Source organism: Mastomys coucha, unplaced genomic scaffold, assembly GCF_008632895.1.
Source record: "Mastomys coucha isolate ucsf_1 unplaced genomic scaffold, UCSF_Mcou_1 pScaffold22, whole genome shotgun sequence".
In the NCBI taxonomy this organism is placed as follows: domain Eukaryota; kingdom Metazoa; phylum Chordata; class Mammalia; order Rodentia; family Muridae; genus Mastomys; species Mastomys coucha.
The window spans coordinates 229,583,449-229,606,798 of record NW_022196905.1 but is presented as its reverse complement, the minus strand read 5'-3'; the positions used below and the strand labels follow the sequence as shown (position 1 = coordinate 229,606,798).

General features: G+C 46.1%; 1 long non-coding RNA gene across 1 annotated transcript in view; it reads right to left on the bottom strand.

Annotated features, from left to right (window-relative positions):
* Window positions 1-20,765, bottom strand: part of LOC116069850 — an 88,829-nt gene extending 68,064 nt beyond the window's left edge. Inside the window, exons 1-2 of the long non-coding RNA XR_004110160.1 lie at window positions 20,519-20,765; window positions 7,102-7,182 (exon numbers count right to left, since the gene is read on the bottom strand). This is a non-coding gene — a long non-coding RNA (uncharacterized LOC116069850). The remainder of the gene's footprint in view (window positions 1-7,101; window positions 7,183-20,518) is intronic.
* Window positions 20,766-23,350: the final 2,585 nt, after the last annotated feature.

Genomic DNA, 23,350 nt, shown 5'->3' with positions numbered 1-23,350 from the left:
GTCATGCACTCTGGGGTCCCCACCAGAACAGGGCTGCTCTTGATTGGCACCATGCTCTAGAACCTCCAGACTGTGTCTCTTTCCTTCTCAAGTACTCAGAAGCCCATGTTTTGTTGTAGAATATAACAGATAATGGGTTCATACAAAAGGCCCGGTGGCTGCAGTTTAAGTGCCCCCTTAGGAGAGCAGGAAAAGTGAGCCATAAGTAATTACAGAGGAGGAGTAAATGATTTTTAGGGGAGATAAGGACCCAAAGAACAGATAGCCCCATAGGATAAATGTCCCCAGGACTCCCATGAGGAGTTAACTAACGGTCTCTTCTACTGCCTACCTTCTGGTTAATGCAGAGTCCAGGGAAGGGCTTCATGGTGACCAATAGTTACATCTGTTCTGGGGAACTTCCCTAGTTAAATAAGGGACTCCTCAGAGAAAGCTCCCTTTAGCTCCTAGAGAGGGAAGTATTCCAGAGGCAAGGCTGTGGTTCAAGTAAGAAATGTTCCCAGGAGCCTCAGGTACTAGAACACTTGGTCCCCAGTAGGTGGCGCTGTTTGCAGAGCTCGTGCTACCATAGAGAATGAACATGAAGAGCCTTATTCCACTTCTTGTTCATCATCTTTGTTTTGTGTTTACATCTGAAGACGTGATTCCTCAGCTGCCTGCTGAGACCTCCTGCTGAGACTTCCACCATTTACTGACACTCCCTTTGGATCTGTAAGCCCCAAATAAGGGCTTCTTCCTGTAAACTGCATTGGATCACAGGCATAGTCATAGAGAAGAAACTAATGTAAGATGGTGTGTCTTTAGCTCAGAGCTCCTCAACCAAAGTGCTGTACTTGGGGCAGCATTTTCTGAGCACAACAGTAGGTTGCAGGAATATCACCCAGGTGTCTGCTCTTCCAGACAAACCCACTTATTCATGGGGTCCCTCCCTGCTCCTCTCCTCCTCTCCCTTCTTCCTCTCTTTTTCCCCTTTTCTTCCTCCCTTCCTCTCTTCCTCTCTTCCCTCCTTTTCCTTCCTTTTTCTTTTTGAGGCTGAGCTTTGTCATGTGGCCCAAGTGAACCTGGAACTCATTATCCTTCTGTTTTAGCCTCCTGACTGGAAAGGTTAGAGGTATGTGCCAAGAGGCACCCAGACAAGGATGCTTCCCTCGCTTCTTTCTTTACAGCACACGTACACACATACACACACACACACACACACACACACATGCACAAAATCAATGTTTTTATTTAATAAAAACAGGTTCTATGACACAGCATTGTTCAGCTATATTTGAACCCAAGGCAAGAGTCAGTAATGCTAATTCTGACTTTATTTAAATTTTTGGCATTTTATTCATTGTGGATTTTTGTATTAGGTTTTTTTTTTTCAAATATTGCATTAGTATATGATCTGTCTTAGTTATCACAAGGGAGTGATTTACTTGCTGGCACTTGTCCCAGCCCAGCATGGTCACAATATCTAAGCTCCCCTCTTTATCCCACCCTGCCAAGAGCCACCTCTCCGGGATGGTAGAATGAAGTAGTTGTTTCCAGTCTGGGCTGGGCCTTTTCTCTGAGTGCCATGCATGGCCTAGTCAGCTTTCCTTGTCCTACCTCAGAGCTCCATGCAGTGCAAGGATGTTTAGAGTCAGTTACTGTGCTGGTTGGAAGTTCCTAGTCCACGTTTCCTGAGACACCAGCTGCTATATTCCTCTCACCTTGCACAAACCTGAGCAGTGTAGGACAGAACTTGGGGATGAGACCATGCTGTTCACCCACATCTCTCTCCCAGGACCTTGAACTTCTTCCCGAGGCCTCACAGATAACTCCAAACATTCTCTCTTTAGCATCCTTTTCTCTAGGGCATGGCCCTGGGCCAGCATCTCTAGGACATGACCTTTGAACAGCACTTTTGTTAGGCTAGCAGACCTATGGAAAGCATTCTGTCAGGAAGCCAACCAGCTGCACCAGCAGCCCATGCTCCCTCCCAGTGATGTACACCTTCCAGTAACTGATCCACCTATGCACCGGTCTTGGAGCCACTTCCATGTCTGTTCTCAGCCCCTAGAGCCATTAGGCAGCTCATCCTGAGTTATTTAGATCCATAAGAACCATAAGAGCTGTCCAGGAAGAACCTAGTCTACTATTTCTAAAATAGTACTAGGCTTCTGCTTCATCTGTACTAAGACTCCTCCCTAGAAGGTGCTTGGCACAAACCCAAGTCCCTGAGATTGCCCATTTAGGAAGAGAAGAACCTCGTTCCGTTGTCTCCCAGCCTGTTTCCCTCTACAGAACATAATGCCAAGTTCCTTTCTTGGTTCCTTAGTTCCTTGGGGATGGGTAGAGTTTAACTCTCCTCTTCCTTTGCTCTTCTGTAGCTCACATGAGGGTGCAGTAACCACCATGTGGTGAATTGAGACAGGATGCAAAGTGAGGGGGGGCGGGGAGAAGCAAGCTGATGTGGCGTAAATCCTACAGTCACCACTCACTCTCCCTCCTATGTGGCCTCTTGGGACTTTGTCTTTTAGGGAAAGGGAGGCAGGCAGAATAGCTGATCACCAAAAGTGCCTGAGACACCAGTCACTCTGAGCATTAGAAGATGGAGTTCCTCGGAAAATATCTCTTTGCTCCTAGGAAGGAGAAAGCTCAAATGCAAATGACTTTCAAGTCCAGGTGAATGGGAATCAAGCATGCTAATGACTCCTCCCTGTAATGGATCTCCACTTCAGAGACAAGCCCAAGCTCCCCGCTCCCACTAGCCAGGAACTGGTATGCTGAAATGATGGTAATGCAAAGAGACAAGGAAGCCGCCTCCTTAAGTGTGTGCATAAAGCTTGGACCTGAGAGCCTTCTCTGCCAGCAGAGAAGCCAGCATTGTGGGCACTGGGTCACAGAAATCTTTACAAAGCCTGTCTTGACATCCCAGATGGAACCCACCCCTTGGGTGTCACAGAATACTCCCTTGCAGAAAGCCAAGAGCATGCTGTTTGCTTCCAGGTCAGCAAGAAATGTTTTTCCACCAAGAACCATGACTCCCTGAAGCCCTTTGGGACCCGCTGTGACTGTGAGATCTGCCCTACATCCCAGCCATAGCCTTACCTTCCTATCCCAGCAGTCACTGCCTTGAGAGAGGCAGAGCCCTGCACGTGTAGAAGAACTGTCGGGCCCCCTCCAGCAACACTCTCACCTCCCAGGCAGCAGCCAGACCCTTGAGATGCAGGCTGCTCAAAGTTTCTCAAAGTTCACAAGCCAACTGGCTTCACCAGTCTCACAGCCCAGTGCCAGGAAATTCTAGCTAGCCTGCCAAGTTCTGGGGACTGAAGGGCTGGGGGTGGAGGGGCTGAGGGGCTTGGGGACAGGACCTAGTGGGGATGGGGACTTGATGACAGTTGCTTTTAACCCTCATTGCTCTGGCCCAACTCTTGCCCAGCACACTCTGCCTACAGCAACGTAAGCAGGCAGCTCTCATTCTAGAAAATGTGCTCCAGATTCCATGGGTTCCAGTGGAACAGGTAACCCTGTTACCTCCACATATTGCCAGGAATACACTGGGGCCAGTCCTAGGTTCAAGTGTGAGGAGGTTGGATGAGAGGCAGCTATCCTGAGACCCTTGTTCAAATGGAAGGCAGGGCCTCTCTTCCAAGCCCAGGTCAAGTTCATTTCCTAATGAAAACTCCATAGCCCCTTGTATGTGCGATGCGCTTCCCCCCCCCCCCCATCAGACTTCTGTCACCCACGCATCTGCTAGCCCAGATCCCAGGTGCTGCTAGTTTAGAATCTGCACAGCTATAACTCAGACAGATCTCAACAGTGTCTCTGGCGCTTCGCAGAGCAGCTCCTGACTTCTCTACAGCACAGTGTGCCCGGTCATTCCTCTGGCCCGTCCCCCTCACTTTTGCCCTGTCCCTAGGCCTTGGTCCCCCAGTGTGCAGAAACCTTTCTCTGCTTGGCCTGAGAAAAGTGTATACTCCGTGGGAAAGATTGGCTCTTTCCCTTCAAGGAAGAATCTAGCCTTGGAAATTTCCCTCCCACAGCTAAGGGGCATCAGCCACCTCACTCCCCAGCCTCAGCTCTGCTTCTATGTCCCTTTGTCAGAATCAAGCATGTTTTCTGTGGATGGAATCTTTCCTTTTGGAACCTTCCTGGAGGCCAATTGCTTCTTAAGCCACTAACACTCTGCACTCAAGTAACTTTCACTTGTGTCTGTGAGGAAAATGTGCTCGGTCTTGGAAAGCTTTTTTCCACTAACTCGAGTAGGCAAAAGAGGGCAAGCTCACTGTGCTAGCTAGTTTTATGTCAACTTGACACAAGCCAGAGTCATTTGGGAAGAAGGACTCTCAGTAGAGAAAATGCCTCCATTAAAATTTGCCAATAGCCAAGTCTGTAGTGCATTTTCTTAATTAGTGTTCTGGGAGGGCCCAGCCCATCATGGGTGGTGCTGAGCAAGCAAGATGGAGCAACACTGCCTGGCCTCTACATCACTTCCTGCCTCCGGGTTCCTGCCCTGTTGGGGTTCCTCCCCTGGCTTCCCTCAGTGATTGACCGAGATGGGAGTAGTAAACTGAAATAAACTCTTTTCTCCTCAAGTTGCTTTGGGCCATGCTGTTCTCACAGGAATAGAAACCCTAACTCAGAAAACTAAGGGCAGTCCCCACACTGGATGTTTTTCTCTCCATCAAGGAAAGAAAATAAGGACTAGGTCCCCTCCCTGCCCCCCCCCACACCCCATACTTGCCACTGCAGGTGTAGGGCCTCCATGAAAAGGCAAAGCCCAGATCTCAAAGCGTGCACAGCTTGCCTCAGGCAAGGTCAGGAAGCCTAGGCCCGTGCAGAGCAAGGCACTAAAGGTGTTCAAACTTGTGATGAGTGCCTCAAGGCCATTCCCGGTCTGACGTAATCCCCTGGCAGCTCTTCAGGGTGGGTAGGGGGAACTTTTCCCAGTGTCTGCTAATGCCCTCCCAAGTCCCCCCAAACCTTATCTGTTCTTTCAAAAAGAAAAACCCAGGATAGTGTGAGCCAGCCTGGAATATCACAGCAAAGAGACAACAGGAAAGTCCACGCCTAGTGGTAGGTTAAGTCAGAGCTACCAGTAATGGGCAAGCAGGGAGAGGTGCAAGGTCAAGAGACCTATAGTGTGAGCAAATATGGTTGCAGAGAGGGGGCACTGCACACCCAAGGAACCCCCAAAACTTCCCGGGGTTTAATGTGGGTGCCACACTGGTAAAGTCCTGGGAGACTGTTCAAAATCATTTTCTCAGTATTTAGTAAGGGATTTGGTGCACCAGACCCGGACACAGAAAGTCTGGTTGGGAAAAGGAAGGGCGGTTGCCACCAGGGCTGGAACTGTGTAGCAGAGTAGCTGGCCACATCTCTTCCTTGCCTCAGCCTCTCTCCAGATACATAAATTCCACTTCCACATTACTAACATTCCTATCTAGAAAATATTTCTTCCAAATTCCTCAGAGCTTGAGTTACATTTTTCTCACTAACTTAGTTTTTGAAGAATATAAAGGTGTTCTGAGGCCAGAATGTTGGTGAGTGGTGGTTATATGGAGCCTCAGAAATACACCTGTAGTGTACATACACACACTCAGATCTTCCTTAAAGATCTTTCTCCTTTTCTTCATCTCTCGTTCTCTCCTCTCTGTTTCTATGTCTCTCTCCTTCTGTCTCCCTCTGTGTGTGTGTGTTGGGGATTGAACTCAGGACCTTGAATATGCTCAGCATACACTTTACCATTAAGCTACACCCCAACCAAAAATGTTTGTATTTTTTTTTATCACTTTCACATGTAAAATAATGAGTTGCATTATAACATTTTCATACATGTATATCATAGTACTGTGTGTGTGCGTGTTCGTGTGTGTGTGTGTGTGTGTGTGTGTGTTTATGTGTGTAGTTACATCTAGGCTCAGCACAAAGAGAAACATTTGATAACTGTCTCTTTCCCTTTCATTGCCTTTTCTTCTTCCTCTCTCACTGGGGACACTTTCTTTCCCAAGAAAGTAGCGTGTGCATTCTCTCTAGTGCCTGCTGGACAGACCTATGCTGGAGCACACATACCTAGAACTGTAGCCTGCCTGCATGAACCAGGCAGCCTCCCAGCACCCACAGATACCCCCGTGCTAGCAGCCTGGGTGTAAGGTCTGCTGGCAAAGAGAAGGCACAATCAGGGCAGGAAGGCTAGGCGCCCTATCATCTCTGCTGTCTCAGAGACCTTCTGGGCTACCACAGAGTAAAAATGTGTGCAGCACTCTTGGGCCTCTTCTCCCCAAGCCTAGAAAAATCTGCTGAGGTCAAATGAGTGCTAACTTCAGGGGTTGGGGGTCGGGGAGAGGGAGATGAAGGCTGAAGCCGCCACCACCACCATCCCAAGCAGCCTCCAGCCCTGTAAGCTGCACAGACCACAGAAAAGTCTGAGTTTTCTGGTTGTTCAGACTCAGAAAGTTCAGCCAGAGACGTGCCAAACATCTGCCTTTCACAGCCCAGCACCCCCAGCTGCACGTACTGCAATGGCCTTTTGTAATGCTATGGCTCCATCTACAGCCTGAGCAGGGAGCATCCACACTGGGTTTGTCTGTGAGCAGCTGAGGGGTGGAGCGCAGGCTCATTGCAATTAACACTAATAAAATGTTTTCCTCTAGCTGCACTGTTTATTCAACGCAGACGTGGACTATGCTGGAAGTTATTTATTCTGACTATGTCTACAATAACAGCTGTTCAGAATATACCAGAACCTCTTTAGCCAAAATTGGCTTGGAGACTCTATTTTAAACCACTGTTTGTTATGAATTGAGTTAAATATCCTTTTACCACTGTGTTTCTCTATTGTAGCAATGGAACCCATACAAGCCTTTAAAATGCCAAGATCCCATGTTCTTTCTTATTCTCTCAACAAACATTGAATTAGCACCTACTGTGAGGCTGGTATAGCGTTGAGTCTGACTCCATCCCAATCATCATCAGAGAGAAGGCTGCTCTGACTGGATGAAGCATTTCCATATGGGTGGAGAAAGAAGGGAAAGAAAAGACCAAACCCCTGGGTGTATCGGGAATAGAGACAGTAGAAACAGCAGACAGGACGTCCTTTGATTCAGACAGAGGCAGAAGGAAGCCAACCTCATACATCAGCAACGTTTTTATCCTCTTCAGCCATCCTTCTCTCAGAAGTCTAGGTAGGCTGGTCTTGGTGTCACATGCCTGGAACAGGAGGGACATGAGGTCAAGACCAGCCGGGGCTCAATAGCAAGATTGAGGCCAGCCTGTGTCCAAAAATAAGACATAGTTAGCTTTTTCCTAAATAAGTAACTGTTTTTTAGGGGAAAATAATTGAAAAAAAAATAGCCTGTCTTACCAAGCAAAAGTAAATTGTACTTTTATAAACATGGCAAGGTCTTTTTTTTTTTTTTAGATTTATTTATTATTATATCTAAGTACACAATAGCTGTTTTTCAGACACACCGGAAGAGGGCAACCGATCTCATTACGGATGGTTGTGAGCCATGGTGTGGTTACTGGGATTTGAACTCAGGACCTCTGGTGCTCTTAGCTGCAGAGCCAATTCTCCAGCTCTCGCTCCAGCCCAGCTCGCTGTAGCTGTCTTCAGACATTCCAGAAGAGGGCATCAGGCTCACTGATATGGCTTGTCTGACTTTTCTTTTTTTCCTTTTTCTTTTTTTTTAAAGATTTATTTATTTTATTTATGTGAGTACACTGTAGCTATCTTCAGACACTAGAATATCAGATCCCATTCCAGATGATTGTGAACCACCATGTGGTTGCTGGGATTTGAACTCAGGACCTCTGGAAGAGCAGTCAGTGCTATTAACATCTGAGTCATCTCTCCAGCCCATGGCAAAGTCTTTTTACTGACCTAGGAGAGATGAGTGCTCTCCCCATCTGCATGTTCCATGTTAGACTGGGTTACTATGGAGCATGCTCATGTGAACATATCACTTATGCTGTGCATGCTCACTGAATTGTTCACAGTTATCGGCTTTGTATAGGTGTTCCCATAAGAGAAACATCTATCTACAGAGCAAGGGAGAGCTTCCAGCACTCTGAGACATGTATCCATCTGCCAGCGAGGTTCAACCTCCTGGACTTCTGCATCACATCTGGACCAAAGTCTACCTTCAGGATCCCTGAGTGCTCAGCCGCAGAGAGACTGGGCTGGGTGGCAAGTGATGTTCCTTGGGATGAGCATGGGCATTGGGGACATCTCAGTAGGCTGGAGCTGTGCAGACTGGTTCCTGATAACTGCTCTACCTTGCGGATGATTTAAATAATAATGTCTCTAGAGAAACAGGCAGTGTGGCATGCTTTTGATCTGGGGTCAGAAGATTATGGAAGACAGGACTGGTTTCCCAGTCTTCAGCAGCCCCATCCCACCTTCTCATGACTAATGTCATTCCCATTTTGCTTTTCCTTCTCCCATGTCCTTCTTCCCACATTTGGCTCTGGAGGTGACTGCAGTTGTTCCTCGGTATCCATGGCAACTGGTTCCGAGACCCTAAATCCAAGGTCACTCCCATCTCCCATATAAAGCCTGATGTTTGCATAGAACCTCTGTACACCCTTCTGCTCCAAGCCAGCCCTGGATTTCATAGGACACTGAACACTGGCTGCCCAAGGGGTTTGTTTTACTGTATATTTAGGGGATTCTTACAGGAAAAAAAAATGTAAATACTCAGTTCAGGCACAATTTAGTTCAAATGTTTCACATCTGCGGTTGGTTGAAGTCCCAAGGTGCAGAAGCTTGGGATGTGGAGTGCCAGTGAGAGGCAAGACCTAAGGGACCTGTGCACAGCTGATGATCTTCCTTTGAATCTTGGAAATGGGAAGCATTTTCTAGGCTGTCTCCTATAGTCCCTGAGTTCCTGTAAGAGTAGAGAAAACATCACAAAGTTTTGTGAAAGGCAGGTCTTACAAGGATGGGACCACAGCAAAACCAAATTAACAACACCAAACAAGGACGGTTTCAGCAGAGACTCCAAGAAAGTTGGAACCAAGCACGCATCGCATCATAAGTGGGAGCTGAGGCAGGGCCGTCCGACGCCAAGGTTGGACTAAGAAAGTACACGGCTCTCCCACTAGCAGTGCAGGAATCCTTCCACAGGTAATTTACCTACGTGAGCAAACCATCACAACCTTAGACAGGCCAGGCACTATTCAGGAGAGTTAGCCAGGAGTCCGGAATTTTCTCCAAAGAAACAACCGGCCATTATGTTTTCTCCTGGATGCTGGGCTAGGAAAACTTGAAAGGCAGGGAGCCCCTTATTGTTCTCTCTGACTCATGCTGCTGCTGGTAAACACCTTTTAGGAGGAGGAGTGGTTGCCCTCAAACACACCATCCCAGTCCTGCCTGGGATGCAGGGAAGTGGCCCAATTCCAGGCCTGTCATGTTAACATCCTTAGTCCCCTCCCCCCCCCCCAGACACCGGGCCCCACAATGTGCATGTGTCATGCAATGCAATGAGTGTGCATGTGCTTTACTACCCTGGGGATTCAGCTTTCCTACCTGGGTGCCCCAGGGTGTGGGAAGGGGGCACAAAGGAGCTGAGCATGTGAGAGAGCTGCCCTACAGGACACTCTTTCTCTATCCTCTGTGTCCCTGGAGGATGGGGCTATCAGGTTCCCTCAGGTTCTCAGCCCATCTCTCTGATCCTTCCTACCCAGCGGGGAAAACCATGAAAGGTCTGAAGATGGAGCAGCTGTCCTCAGCACAGGAGACGCCTGCTGTGGAGCCCAGCAGCACCCACCGTCTGCCCTGAGCCCAGCAGCACCCGCCGTCTGCCCTGAGCCCAGCAGCACCCGCCCTCTGCCCTGAGCCCAGCAGATGAAAGAGCAAGACCACAGTTCAGGTGACAGAGCTATCTGCCTGCTACCTGTATCGTCTAAACCACCTGACCGCTTACTTTTTCAAGTATAATTTTTAAAATTACCTTATCTTTTTTTTACGTCTGTAGGTATTTTGCCTGAATGTATGTGGGTGCCTACTGAAGCCAGACGAGATCAGCAGAGCACCCCTGGAATTGCAGTAACAGATGGTGAGCCACCATATGGATCCTCTGGAAGAGCAGCCAGGAGAGCTAACTGCTGAGCCGCCTCTCCGGCTTCTAACCATTTACTTTATAATAGATTTATTTACTGAACTGGAAGCAATTTGTTTATTATGTATGGAGACACATTTTTTTATTCTTAAAAAAATTGTTTTTATTTTTTTATGTGTATAAGTGTTTTTCCAAAAAAAAAAAAAAAAAAAGAGGAAGGGCATTAAATCCCCTGGAACTGTAGCTACAGACTGTCGCAAGCTGCCATGTGGGTGCTGGGAACTGAACCTGTATCCTCTGTAAAGGCTGTCAGTTGTTCACTCCTGAGCCACCTCTCAACCCTATCATAGAATATTTGAGACTAGCATTTCAGTAGATCCCAGGTCATATATAATTACTGGCCATGTCCCAGGGCACCGGACCTCTGCAGCCATCACTGGCCTCTCCCGGATAGGAAGGCTAGAGATAATTGTTTTCTAGGCTTATTCAGTGCCAAGAATCACCTGAAAACCTGTCCAAATATGAAGCAAATGCTGGGCTCCCTGGGTCAACAGCTGTGGGAGGGCGTGATGGTCTTACTATGAAGGGTCCCAGCTGCTTGCATTGACCCAGTGATTTGACAAATATGGAAGATGCTGAGTTAGTCAAAGAGACAACACCAAACTGCACACTCTAGTTCTACATTTGGCAAATAGAAAGCACAGAATGCTTATTTAAATTTGAACTTTAGACAAACAAGGCATTATTTAAGTCTATCCTGTGCGATTTGAAGGACATACTTATACTAAAAATTTCCTTCTGCCTGGCCAGCCTGGCAGATGCTCTGAGCACCATGTTACAGACAAGCTAAAGAGTCTCGTGTTGTCTAGACTGGCCTCAAACTTGGTGCTCATATAATCCTCCGTCCTAAGCCTCTTGGGTGGCAAGGACCACACCTGGTACAAAATGGCTAATCTTTAGAGGAAAACACACGGAGCTGTTGGGAGAGCAGTTGTTCTGAGCCCAGCTCTGGGAGCCTCTTTGGCTAATCAGTTCTCGTTCTTACAATTCTCCAAGGTCTCGTGAAGCTTAGGCTGGCCTCTAACTCAGTATGAAGCCAAGAATGAGCTCTAGCTTCCATCTTCCAAGAGCACATCACAGCTGTGCGCTGCCATGGCCAATGCTCACCACACTCGTGGTCACCGCCCACCTGTGTGCCGCCCTGCAATCCTTCCTCCTCCAGGAAATAAAACTTAAAAAGAAAAAGACAAAGAGGTTTTATTTCTTGAGATACAGAGGTTTAAAGCACAGTTCAGCTTTTCAGTGAGGCTGTAAATCGGATTTGAGCATCAGTGGCATTCACTTCCCGGTGTGTTTATTAATGTCAAAATAATTTTTCTGAGGTGTATGGACTTTTTCCATGACAAAGTTCTCCGAGCTCCTCAGCCCTTCAGTGTGCACAGCTGTGAGAGATGACATCTGACACCAGGGTAAGGGCCTCCCAAAGCAGATGGGCATGGATCAGTCTCTCTCCCGGAGAGGTTGGAAATAGCAAGGATTTGGAAATCTCATAGTCAGTTATAAAGCAGACCTCCCTCGAGGTGAAAGAAGGAGAATTCAGAGATGAATATGAAAATCCATACCACTGTATGGTCTCAGAATGAAATGTTTTCTAAATCAAATTAAGCTACATGGTGAAAATTGAGGAGGGAGAGTCCTTAAGGTGACTTTTAAATGAAAATGAAGTGTCGGTTAGTAAGTTACAGGGGTTCTGTGATACGTCGTGGCAGACTGGTGTCTCATTAATTTCAAACATAGATTTTTATGTGAGCCCATTTGATTATAATTTGATTATCTGACCCTGTAATTAAAGTTTATTGCCAATTTGGAGGCGTACATGTAAAATGACCTGGTTTTCTTCAAAGCAATATACAATCCTTTGGACTCGTTGGCCTCTGCTTCTGCATTTAAATGGAAAAGTCAGTTCTAACGTGACAAACAGGTTGAGGTTTTGATCATTAATCCTGCTAAAGCAATATTCATAAATTCAATTCTGAATCAGTCGGAATACTTTTCTTTTATTAGTTTCTGTGTTATTAAATGAGATTGTTTCTGACTAATATATTTCTGGACTCAAACTGTAGCTCCGAGCTGTTATTCAAATCAAATAACATGCCCCTTACTTGTGCCTCGCACTAATAAATGCCAACTTGTGATACATTTGCAAGAGGCTGCCAGTGATATTAAAGGAGGCAATAATGCCGAGGAGGTCTCAAAGCAAGCTGATTTTTCTAAAGAGTGATCTTCCTCATTTTTCTTCACATAGACAAAGATACTTGAACCCTTTGTCTTAAGGTAAAAAGACGTGGCTTGGTTCATATAATTATGGCCAGCACTTTCTTGTCCAAAACATTGGCTTAGGAAACTCCTAACTTGAGGTTCCTGAGCATGGGAAATGGGACATGGATTTCAGGGTCATTTTCTTTAGGAAACTAACTAGGGAAGAGGTGGGTCTCCTTCCAATCTGCAGGGTGCAAACGAGAGGCTCCATCACTTTGATACTAGAAAAACTCTTCATGGATGTGAGGGCCAGCTGGCTTCGAAATCTGCTTCCTCATTGATCGCCAGTGTTGATCTGGCTGATCTGGCTGGCTTCTGCGTGGCCCCTTCTTCCCTCATTGCTCCATGGGTATGTGTCCTGAACCTAAAGCTGTGCACTCAGTCAAAGAGGACCATCTTTTCCAAATAAAGGATTGGTCTTCGGTCAAGGGTGTATGAGAGAAACTTCACAAACCAGTCAGCCCTGTAATTACTTGTAGAAACAGTGTAGGGGCAGGATTCAGGTGCCTGGCTCTGCTCTTTAGTTTGAACTACCAATAGGTGGTTCCTGATCCCCAGGAACAGTGGCTACTCGTTACTGGTCATCTATCCCTTCTCCCCATTAATAAGACCTGACTATAGAGTTCAAGAGCCAGGCAGCTTAGACTCACCAATCTTTACAATATTCTTTTTGGATAATTATAATGACCTTGGGTTGTTTTTTTTTTTTTTTTTTTTTTTTCACTGCTCTGGAAATTTCCCCTGAGCACCCACATTTGTGCCTCAAAAAGCATCCTCCAGAACAGGGTGCTGTCTCTGCCCTCTAGACAAGGGTGCCTAGATGCTCCAGTTCCACTCTCTGGTTCTGGGTCCTTCCAAGCTTCCTCCTTGGAACAGAAAGATCTAGACTCCATTCTTCCTGCTCAGAGATGCCTAGCCCCAAGGCTGTACTGGGCACAAGTTCAGGCAGGAGGTGATTGGTGCTATACCTTTTGTTTTTCATTAGAAATGGATCATCTGTCTTGCATGGATTCTGCTGGCAAGCAATGTTCTGTAAATGTTACCTTTATTGTCCTATTGTTTCTGAGGCTTACCGCTAACCTAGGCCTAGTTCTAGAAGCTTCTAACTGCTATACAATCTAATCTAGGCCTAGAATGTTTTCAGCCTCTGAGACTTACTGCTGAATATACTCACCCTTTCTCGTTATTTCTGAACTCTGGCTGGCTGGTTCAACTCAGCTGTTCTGGCTCAAACTCCTCATCAAGCTGACTGATTCAATCTGGCTTCTCTCTTAGCTTCTGAATTGCTCTGCTTTGCTTCAAATTAATTCTAACATTCTGTTCTGTTCTTCTGGCTCCTTCTCATTCTCTGGCTTGTTCTGTCTTCACCTGTGTCTAGCCTCTTCTCTTTCTTCCGTCTCTCTATAATTGCCCCAGTAAAACTGTCTCCTCCTCTCTCTCCCTCTGCCCTGCTCCCCCTTTTGCTGCCTTTCTTTCCTCTCTGTTCTCCTGAGAGTTCTGTCAGATATTTCTCTGATTCATCACATTGTCTGCCTCTCAATTAGATTATCACTTTCAAACATGGGCACTTCCTTCTACCAACTAACTTTACCTTCATTGTTTGGGATTAAAGGTATATACTAAGGGCATGTCTGAATTCCAGCCAGATCACACAGACCCAGATCACACAGGTCTTTGTATGTGATGAGATCAGCCTTGTTGCTGGTTTAAAACTCCTCCACAGTGTTCACACTTCTGTGAAGTCTTAGGCTTCAGTGGTGTTCAATAAGGAAGAGCCACCAGCCTCAGGCTGACCATGCTTTGGGATGTGGCATCTGAAGCAGGTTATTGTGGGTGTTGCTAGAGGACAAGTCTAGTGTGACAGCTCCTCCTTGCACTGAGCAGAGGTGACTAGATGTGATGGCTAATCTTGGTTGTCCACTTGCCACACCTAGGAAGAGTGAGTTTCACTTGAGGAATTTCCTCCATCAGATTGGCCTGTGGAAGAGTGGGGGGAGGACGTTTTTCTTGATTGCTAATTGATGGAGGAGCACTGTGGGCTGTGCCACTCCTGGGCACATGAGCCTGGATTGTATAAGCAAGCCAACTGAGCACAAGCAAAGCATAAGCCAATAAGCAGCTTCCCTCAAGGGTTCTTACCCTCGCTTCCCTCAGACAAATGGTTACTGAAAGGTGTAAGAAGAAATGAACCCTTTCCTCCCCAAGTAACCTTTGGTCCTGGTGTTTCTGTCTTCCACAGAAAGCCACCTAGAACACTCAGAATCATGAGGTCTCAGCCCTGGCTGCTCACTGCTGGCACTGGCAGCTCCTACTGACTGTTATGTGCAGGCTACTTTAGACGGGCAAGCAGGAAACTCTTTTTCCAAAGAAGTGATGAAAAAAGAGGCCCGAGTGTGGAAGTCTTTGTTGCCTACCAAATACACAAGCCCAGTATTTACTTGACTGTGTGTCTACAGTATGAGCACTGCCTGCAACTCTGTGCCCTGTCTTTGTGTAAAGCTGTAATTCATGTACCACCATGTCCACCATCTCGTGCAGAGCATCCAGCCTTTAGTACATTTGGAAGCAGTGCAGGGATCCTCTCTAAATCCTGAACATTTCATCACTACCCAAAATATATGCTGCCTTCTGAGTGATGACTGGAGTTAAGGTGGGCCGTGTCTGTGGGCATGGATGGTGATAATAGTGGGTACCAGAGGGATTATTGTGTACTTACTGTCTGCCAGCTTCTGTGCATAGGCATACATTTATGGAAATTACATATTCTGTAGAGCCAACACCCCAAACCAAACAGGTGGATGATACTGTTACATTCTTGAGAGCAGGCCACAGGTAGTGTGTTTTATCTCTATACTGTCTATTGGATCTGGACCTTGCAAATTTATGAGTAGTCTCCCTACAAGTAGAGATAACCATTGCACCTATTTTTTTTTTTTTTTTTTTTTTTTTACAATTCATTGAAAATTTTTAAGACAAAGTCTCACTATGTGGACTTAACTGGCCTGGAATATACTGTGTAGCCAGGCTGGCCTCAGACTCACATAGATTCACCTGCCTCTGTCTCTTGAGTGCTAGGATTAAAAGTGGGCACCACCATGCCTAGCCATATTAGGATTTATATTATGCAAAATATGTTTGCTGTTCCAGTAGTTTGAAGTGTGCACTGTGTTGGCATTAGGTACCTTCACAATGTTATACAGCCATTATCAATAACCATCATCACTACCCATTTCAGCATCCTAAGTGAAAATCTGGGGGCTGAAGAGGTGACTTGGTGATTTAGAATAAGTACTGCTCTTGCCAAAGACCTGAAGAATTTGACTCATGGTACTCAACATTGGGTAGCTCACAACTACCTGGAACTCTGGTTCTAGGGGAGTCTGCCTCTGGCCCGTACTGACACATACTCACCTACACACACACACACACACACACACTCATGCACTTACACATACTCACACACACATACATACACACTTATGCACACACTCACTCACGTACACTCACGCACATTTACACATACACATACTTAATTAAAACTAAGGAAAAGAGTAATTATGTACCCATCACACTAAGTCCCATTGCTCCTCCTCTCCAGCCTTCAGTAACTACAATGTTTTAGATCTGATTTTTTTTCCCCTAAAGATTCGTGTGATGGAAATTTGGCAGCCAGCTGGTGACAAGTGTTGAGAGATAGTGTGTAAGCTCCTGGAGGCACTGTCCTTCAGAGGGCGGTAGAGCCCCAAACTCTGGCTTCCTGTTTCACTGTGTACCTTCTCACTCCCCACCTGTGCCTGGTGGGTGCCTGTCATTCCTGCTGGCCAAGAGAAGCCCTCATCAGAGTTAGGGCCACATGACACTTTTTAACATCCAACCTTCTTGTAAGGTACTTCATTTTAGTGATAAAAAGTGGGCTGATATAGGGACCCATTAAGCTTTCAGTAAGAATTTCTTATTCTTATTCTCCTCAGTGAAATCATCCTATACTCTCCCTTTGGTACTTGGCTGGCTTTGCTTAACCTTACTTTATCAAGGTTCACCCTCCTCCTAGTTTGAGAATTCCATTCTCCTTATGGTGAATAACCCTATATATACACCATCCTGGGGGGGGGGCACATCTTCTACTACCACATGTTCCCGGTGTGGCTGTATCCCATGGTACTCTGTCAGTGGTATGCTTTCTCTGCATCCTTGCCAATATTTGTCTAACTTTGTGATCACAGCCATTCATATACCTAACTTGTGTTCAAAGCTCATAAAATAGAGATCTATGTGTTGGGGGGATACGGTGTTATCAGTGTAAATGGGGCTAGTCTGGGACAGTACAAAGGCACAGACATTTTCTGGACTCAATTTGCCTCTCTGGGAGGGTATTATTGTTTTGAGACAAGATCTTGCTTTGTAGCCCAGGCTGACCTCAAACTCTTCTTTTTTTTTTTTTTTTTTAAGATTTATTTATTTATTTATTTTATGTATGAGTACACTGTTGCTGTCTTCTGACATGGCAGAAGGGGGCACCAGACTCCATTACAGATGGTTGTGAACCACCATGTGGTTGCTGGGATTTGAACTCAGGACCTCTGGAAGAGCAGTCGGTGCTCTTACCCGCTGAGCCATCTCTCCAGCCCTGACCTCAAACTCTTAATCTCCCTGCCTCAGCTTCCTGAGCTCTAGGATTATAGACTCACGCTACTGTGCACAACTGAGTTTATCTCTTTACTTGGGAATTCTCCATTCCAGTGGTTACTACTATTCCTGTCTGTAAGAATCCCTGGGGGTGGGGATTTTTTAAAGATGTATTTACTTGTATTTTAAGTGTCTGGATGGTTTGCCTGTGTGTATATCTGTGTACCATCTACATGCAGTGCCCAAAGAGGTCAGAAGAGTTACAGATGGAGTCACCGTATAAATGCTGGAACTTGAACTCTGGTCCTCTATAAAATCAACCAGTGCTCTTAACTGCTGGGTTATTTCTCTAGCCTCTGCTAGGGGAAACTGTTAAAACCAGAGGCTGGCAGAAGCAGAAGTTCTGTCTGTTGTGAAAAGTCTTGAGGGGGTCAGATGGAGACTCTGAAGCTGCCCCACCATGGTTCTTACATGCAGCCACAAGCACTGCTCTACACCAACATCATTGGGGGTTTTTCACCCACCGCCTGCTACCCAGGCTCATGCACAGCTGATGCACAAAGCTGTCTAGATGTCAGAACAGCTTTACTGAGATAGTTCAAATTCCATGCAGTTTACCCATAGAGCAGTCAACATGAGACCCTATTGCTGAAGGCACCGCATGCTTTAGGGTTGCAGGCCATATGGAAATCAGTATGGAACTGTGGGTCTTCCTCCCTGCTGACTGGTGGAAAGTGTTAGGCCTCTGAAATAGAAGAGTCAATAGACTTTCTCAGAGGCCCCGATGAAAGTGCAAAAGGAAGTTCAGATCTGTGTCTTTGTCTAGGAGTGGAGCTGGCAAGGCCAGTCTGGGGCTAAAGCCGATGTCTCAAAGGAGTCAAGGTTGTGGTTTTTGGAGATGCAACTCTTCACTCTGGGCTGTGGTTCTCAGTCCTAAGGCAGCTGTGTCTGAGGTATCCTGTGTTCTCTTTGCCAACATTGCCTGACTTATTGTCTGTTAGTTAACCATAGCCATTCACCCAGTGCAAATAATACGTAGGATGCTGTACTTCTTCATAGACTTGTTTGCATAGTTCATCAGCTTATACAAGACCTCCTGGTTCCAGTTACTACTTCTGTCTTCTTTGTTCCCTAATTCCCGGTCCTCCTTGCCATCCTGTGGGTTTGGGTCAGTATCACCCAACCTTGGACCCTGCATGCTCTCGTAACCATTTTCCAGGCAAGATGTGCTCACTGGTCCAAATGGTGTCCTGACGGTTAAAAGTGTAGCCAACCACTTTCTGGTGGATCTGAGACCTGCTTCACAGACATTTATACTATGCCTGACACTATAAATGTAGGCAAAAGCCTATCCCAGAGCTGTCACAGGCTCTAGGGGGAAAGCTAATGTTGTTTTGCTAAATTCCCATGTTGTCAACCTGCATTCTAAATACATAAGTACATCTCCATAGACTAGTGATCTTTCCAACCTTTGGTTAGGGAGGCTCCTTCTTACAGCACAGAGGCTCAAAGAGCTGAAAATCACTGTTGAGTGCTCGGCCCTAAATTGCTTCTCTAGATCAACTCCTTCCCTACCAAAGCTCAGGGAATGTTGTAGAAGAAGGGGCAGGAAGAATGTTAGAGCCGGGGATGGAAGGGGTGCTCTGAACTGCTGCTGTCTCCCCGTGCCATACTCCTGCACTCGTGGGGCATCTATAGAAGAGCTGCACAGATCTGGCCACTTAACATTCCAGCTCAGGTGGGGTGGGCAGTGGGGGGGATGGGAGGGGAGCTATTGGCAGTTGATGGCTGCAGGGTAGAGTCCATTCTTCTTAACGCTGTGGCCCCTTGTAGGATGTTCCTGTCCCTGTAGATGGCTCCACACTCATGTACATGTGGGCAATACTGGCCGGACTCAGAAAGTTCTTAAAAATAAAGAAAGAGTGGAGGAGGATCTAGGGGAAGGGGATAATAAGGGTAGGATAAGATCAAGATACATTGTATCCATAAAATAAAATAAGGCTGGCGAGATGGCTCAGTTAGTAAGAGTGTATACTCCTCTTCAGAAGAACTAAGTTCAATTTCAGCACCCACCACCTAAAGGGTCAGACTCTCTTGTAGTCTCTGTGGCTATTTGTATTCATGTGCACATACCTGCACACATACACACATGGTATTAAAATAAATATTTAAATATGTATATGCACATATATATGACATATGTGATATATATGTCAATGTCTTTTCCAACCATTATCACAATCAGTGTTAAAACACTTCCCTGGAAGGAGAGACGCAACCCCCACAAGTTGTACTCTGACCTCCAATCAGTCGCCATAGTATGCATTCCTCTATAATCCACCCCCTCAACATACACACAAAATAAATAAATGTGCTTTTCAATAGTTTTAATTTTTTAATTAAAATATAATGGCATAATTTTCTCTTTCCCCCTTCCAACCCTTCCCACATACCCCCTTGCTCTCTCAAATCCATGGCCTCTAATTCTTTAATTGTTCTGTGTGTGTGTGTGTGTGTGTGTGTGTGTGTGTGTATTATTACATCATCTCTAAGGGAGACCCTCTAGCCACTAACCCTAGTCCCTTCCTCCCCAGAAGTCAGTACCTTGGACCAACACAGCAGGCCATCTGGCAATAGTAGCATTGTCCCTTTGCTCTTGACAAGCCTCCCTGAGGCTTGACTGGGCTAAGCCCTCTGAGAGGAGGTCAGACAAAACATCTGGGAAGAATGCAGAGATCAATCAACCAAGGCCCACCTGGTTGTTCATTGGGAGCACAGTGAATAGAAGCAAAGAATAAGTTCATGGATAGATAAAGGCAAAACAAACCAAAGTAAGTATGTCTCTGAGTGGGACATTTGTCAGCGACTGGTGGAAAGTATTATTGGGTGGCATGCAGACATTGGGAAGAGCCTCTCAGGTTGGTGCTAATAGGTCTTTAACATGTCTCCTCACTGTATCTCCTTAAAGAAACACAGACATCAATGCAGGTCTGCCCGAGCCAGCCTGAACCACTACTGTGCTGCTGTCCTGGTCATTCTTCCTTTGCAATTGGCTGGCACTTATACTGTAATATAAAGCTTACTTTTAAAAATACATGTTTTTAAAACCAAGTTTATTTGAAGAAAGCTGGTAATTCAACAGTAGAGCAGATGGAGCAGGTGGACAGCACAAAACTTTCCCAGGCTGCCAGGGCACTCCAAGCAAATGGCCCAGCCCAGGCAAGACTCTGTCTAGGACGATTTAGGAAAAGACTTGCCTGGAGGCAGGGGGGCCAGCTAGGGTGACCTCTGGCACTCCCCTACTCCTCCCCAAGAGGTGGTTTGCTCTGATTCTGAGGCAGGCGTTGTCCTAAGAACCCAAGTATGTGCCCATGGTGGGTTTCTGGACCCCACCTTATCACTCAGGAAGCTGCATGCTGTAAATCCACAGACTGATGGCTAAGCATCTAGAACGGAGGGACCAAAGGCATCCGGTCCCAGACACACTCTTTACAGGTGGGGGGAACTAAGATTCTGAAATGCTAGCCTAGGGTCCTTACCTTGTCCCTGAGGGAGCAGCCCCAGGCTCTGTGGCTGTGGACTCTGCTGTGCAGGCGTTCTTGTCCCAGTGGTAGCCTGTGTGTCACAGGGTGTTCCTCTTTTCCCAGCTGACTCAATAAGATAGCACATTTAGCTTCCGGTAATGTGAGTAATGAATGCTGTGAATCCCTTGGCTCTGTCACTGCGGCTTCAGAAAGCTCCAAGGACGAGTCTCATTTGTGAGGAATCATGAACTTTCTTCTCTGGAAGTGAGACAGACAGCATCCTGCAGCCTCCACTTGCTTTTCTCCCGGATGCTCGGATGCCTGATAGGAGTTTGCTTCCCGATCCCTGCTGGCTTTAGGAATCATTTTATTATGCTAGAATGGATGACGAATATAAACTTCACCTTTTTGTTTTCCTTCTAGGACTGGGCATTGAACCCATGGCCTTGTGTATGCCAAGAACTGCTCTCCGCCCAGATACACCCCTACGTCCAAAAATCTGTCTTTTATCTCTTGGCATAAAGTGTTTGAAAGTCACTCACACAGCTGCAGAGGAACAATTCTTTCTGCTGCTGGCTGGGGCGCCTTTGCAGGTTGGCACAGTTGTTAGCCGTTCTCCAGCTTGAAAACATTTCTGCTTTTTCTGTCTTCTGAAAGTTGTATTACCTTCAGATCTAATGTGATGTTGATATTTCCTTCTGATCCTTGAGGCCTGGTGTGAACTGGCTTCACTCACACCTCTTCCCAGGGTGCTCATCCCTTTGTTGCTCATCAACAAGGCACAGGCTACCGTGATCTCCAGACATTTCTGCTCAAGGCTCCTCCCTGTTGGGTGCTCCCTGGCCCTTTGCTCTGTGAGCAAATGAACATGTGCATGCATAAGATTGGGAAAGGGCTTCGGGTTGGGCCTCTCCTTGGTCTCCGGGGCTGGGTTACAGAGTTTGCACTCCAGAAACAATGGGAAAACAGAGCTTAGAAAGGTTCCTTGGGAAAACAGTCTGTTCATCCAAAATAAAGTGTCAGTTTCTGCAGACATAAAATTAAGGATGAGTGTACACATATCTTACAGACATTGAATATTCAACATAGATGAACCAGGGACCTGGCTGTTAGCATTTCAAATAAATTAGGCTAATTTTAATCCTTACAATGTTATAGAATTTAGAGGCCTTTTATCTCTCCCCAAATATCTAGGTTTCGTTTTCCTTCAAAGCACTAAGCAGAGTTAAGTAGGGATGGTGATTGCATATATGACATTGTATATATGACATTGCATATATAACATTGTATGTATGAATTGATGAATAAATCACATTAGTAACACTAACAGGATACATGTAAAGACATGATAACACACAATACATGCTGTATTGAATGAGTTATTCATTCATTCTGATTTATTTTGTTTTATTTTGTTTTGATAAGATAGGGTATGCTATGTAGCCCAGGCTAGCCTTAAGCTCACCTACCCACCCCCTATGCCTCTAGAGCTCTGCAATTATTCATTAATGACTGCTCAGTTCTGTGCACTCATATTAATTGTCGGGCACCAGAACAATAACAAAAGTGGCAAAAAGTTCTAGAAGGTTAAGAGAGAAGCTTGACATCACTCCGTTTGTCTCCCAGTTTTCAGCCTGTGGGAGAACTCATAAAAGAAGACCCAGATGGTCCTTTGGATTTGTACTGATATGACAAGCTAAGATCCTAGTCAGTCTCCTACCCCATTCCCTGGAACCACTGCAGAGGTATTAAGAAGGCCAGTCAGCACTTTGATCCTGTACCCACCAAGTGTCTTTGGCTCTTTGGGATGTGGCAAGGGAGAAAGGAGACAGACTTTCAGTCCTCCCACAGCTAAGCCTAAAGGAGGAAGATAGCAGAGACTATCCCAAGGATGTCCCTACACTGGATGAGCATGCATGAGGTGCTTGTAGGCATAGAGACTGGATGGCATCCTACCTCCAGTGGCGCTCTGGAGAAAGGGTTCCCAGTGACTGTCACACACACTACAGGAAAAGCAGAGAGCCTCTGCAGGGTGTGGATGCCAACAGGCTTCAGAGAGCCTGCAGTAGAAGTCTTTAGAAAAAAAGCATGAATTACCCTGTCTTTGCCTTTTAGAATAAATCTCTCCCTCATTAGCTGGAGGTGTTAGACTTCCTTGGGGAGTGTGTGTGAAGGGCCACAGTCACTTACAGAAGAAACACAAGAGGGGAAATTATGCTCACTTTGTGACATTTAGAACCAGATTTTGCAAGGCAGGCCAGACTTATCAGGATCTCTCTCTCTCTCTCTCTCTCTCTCTCTCTCTCTCTCTCTCTCTCTCTCTCTCACCTCCCTCTTTCCATCTGTCTCTCTCTCTCTCCTCTCCACTTCATCAGATCAAGCCCCAAACCTAGAAGCCTCAGTGTGTGGACATCTCACAGAGTGGGGAAGATGCCCCATGGTTCCCTGGCTCATGTGGTATTTCATCCTGTGATAGCCTACTACTACTTGCTGTTCCACAGGCTGAGGCAGAAGGACATCAAGTTCCAGCCTGCTAGGGATACAACTTGGGGTTGAGGCCAGCCTGGGTAATCTCATGAGAAGCTTTCTCAAAAAGGTAAAGTGAGGGCTGGCGATACAGCTCGAGAGACGAGTGCTTGCCTAGGATATTCAAAGTTTAGTCCATAGTACATTAGTAGGGGGGAGGGGACAATACATTTAGAAAGCAATTTTATTTGTTATTTTTTAAATTCCATTCTATTGTGTGGGGCTGGGGTTACACAAGTATGTATCAGCATATCACTAAACAAGTGTGTATGCCATACCACTGTGTCTAATGTTTCCTTTGTTACATCCTATTATTTCTCA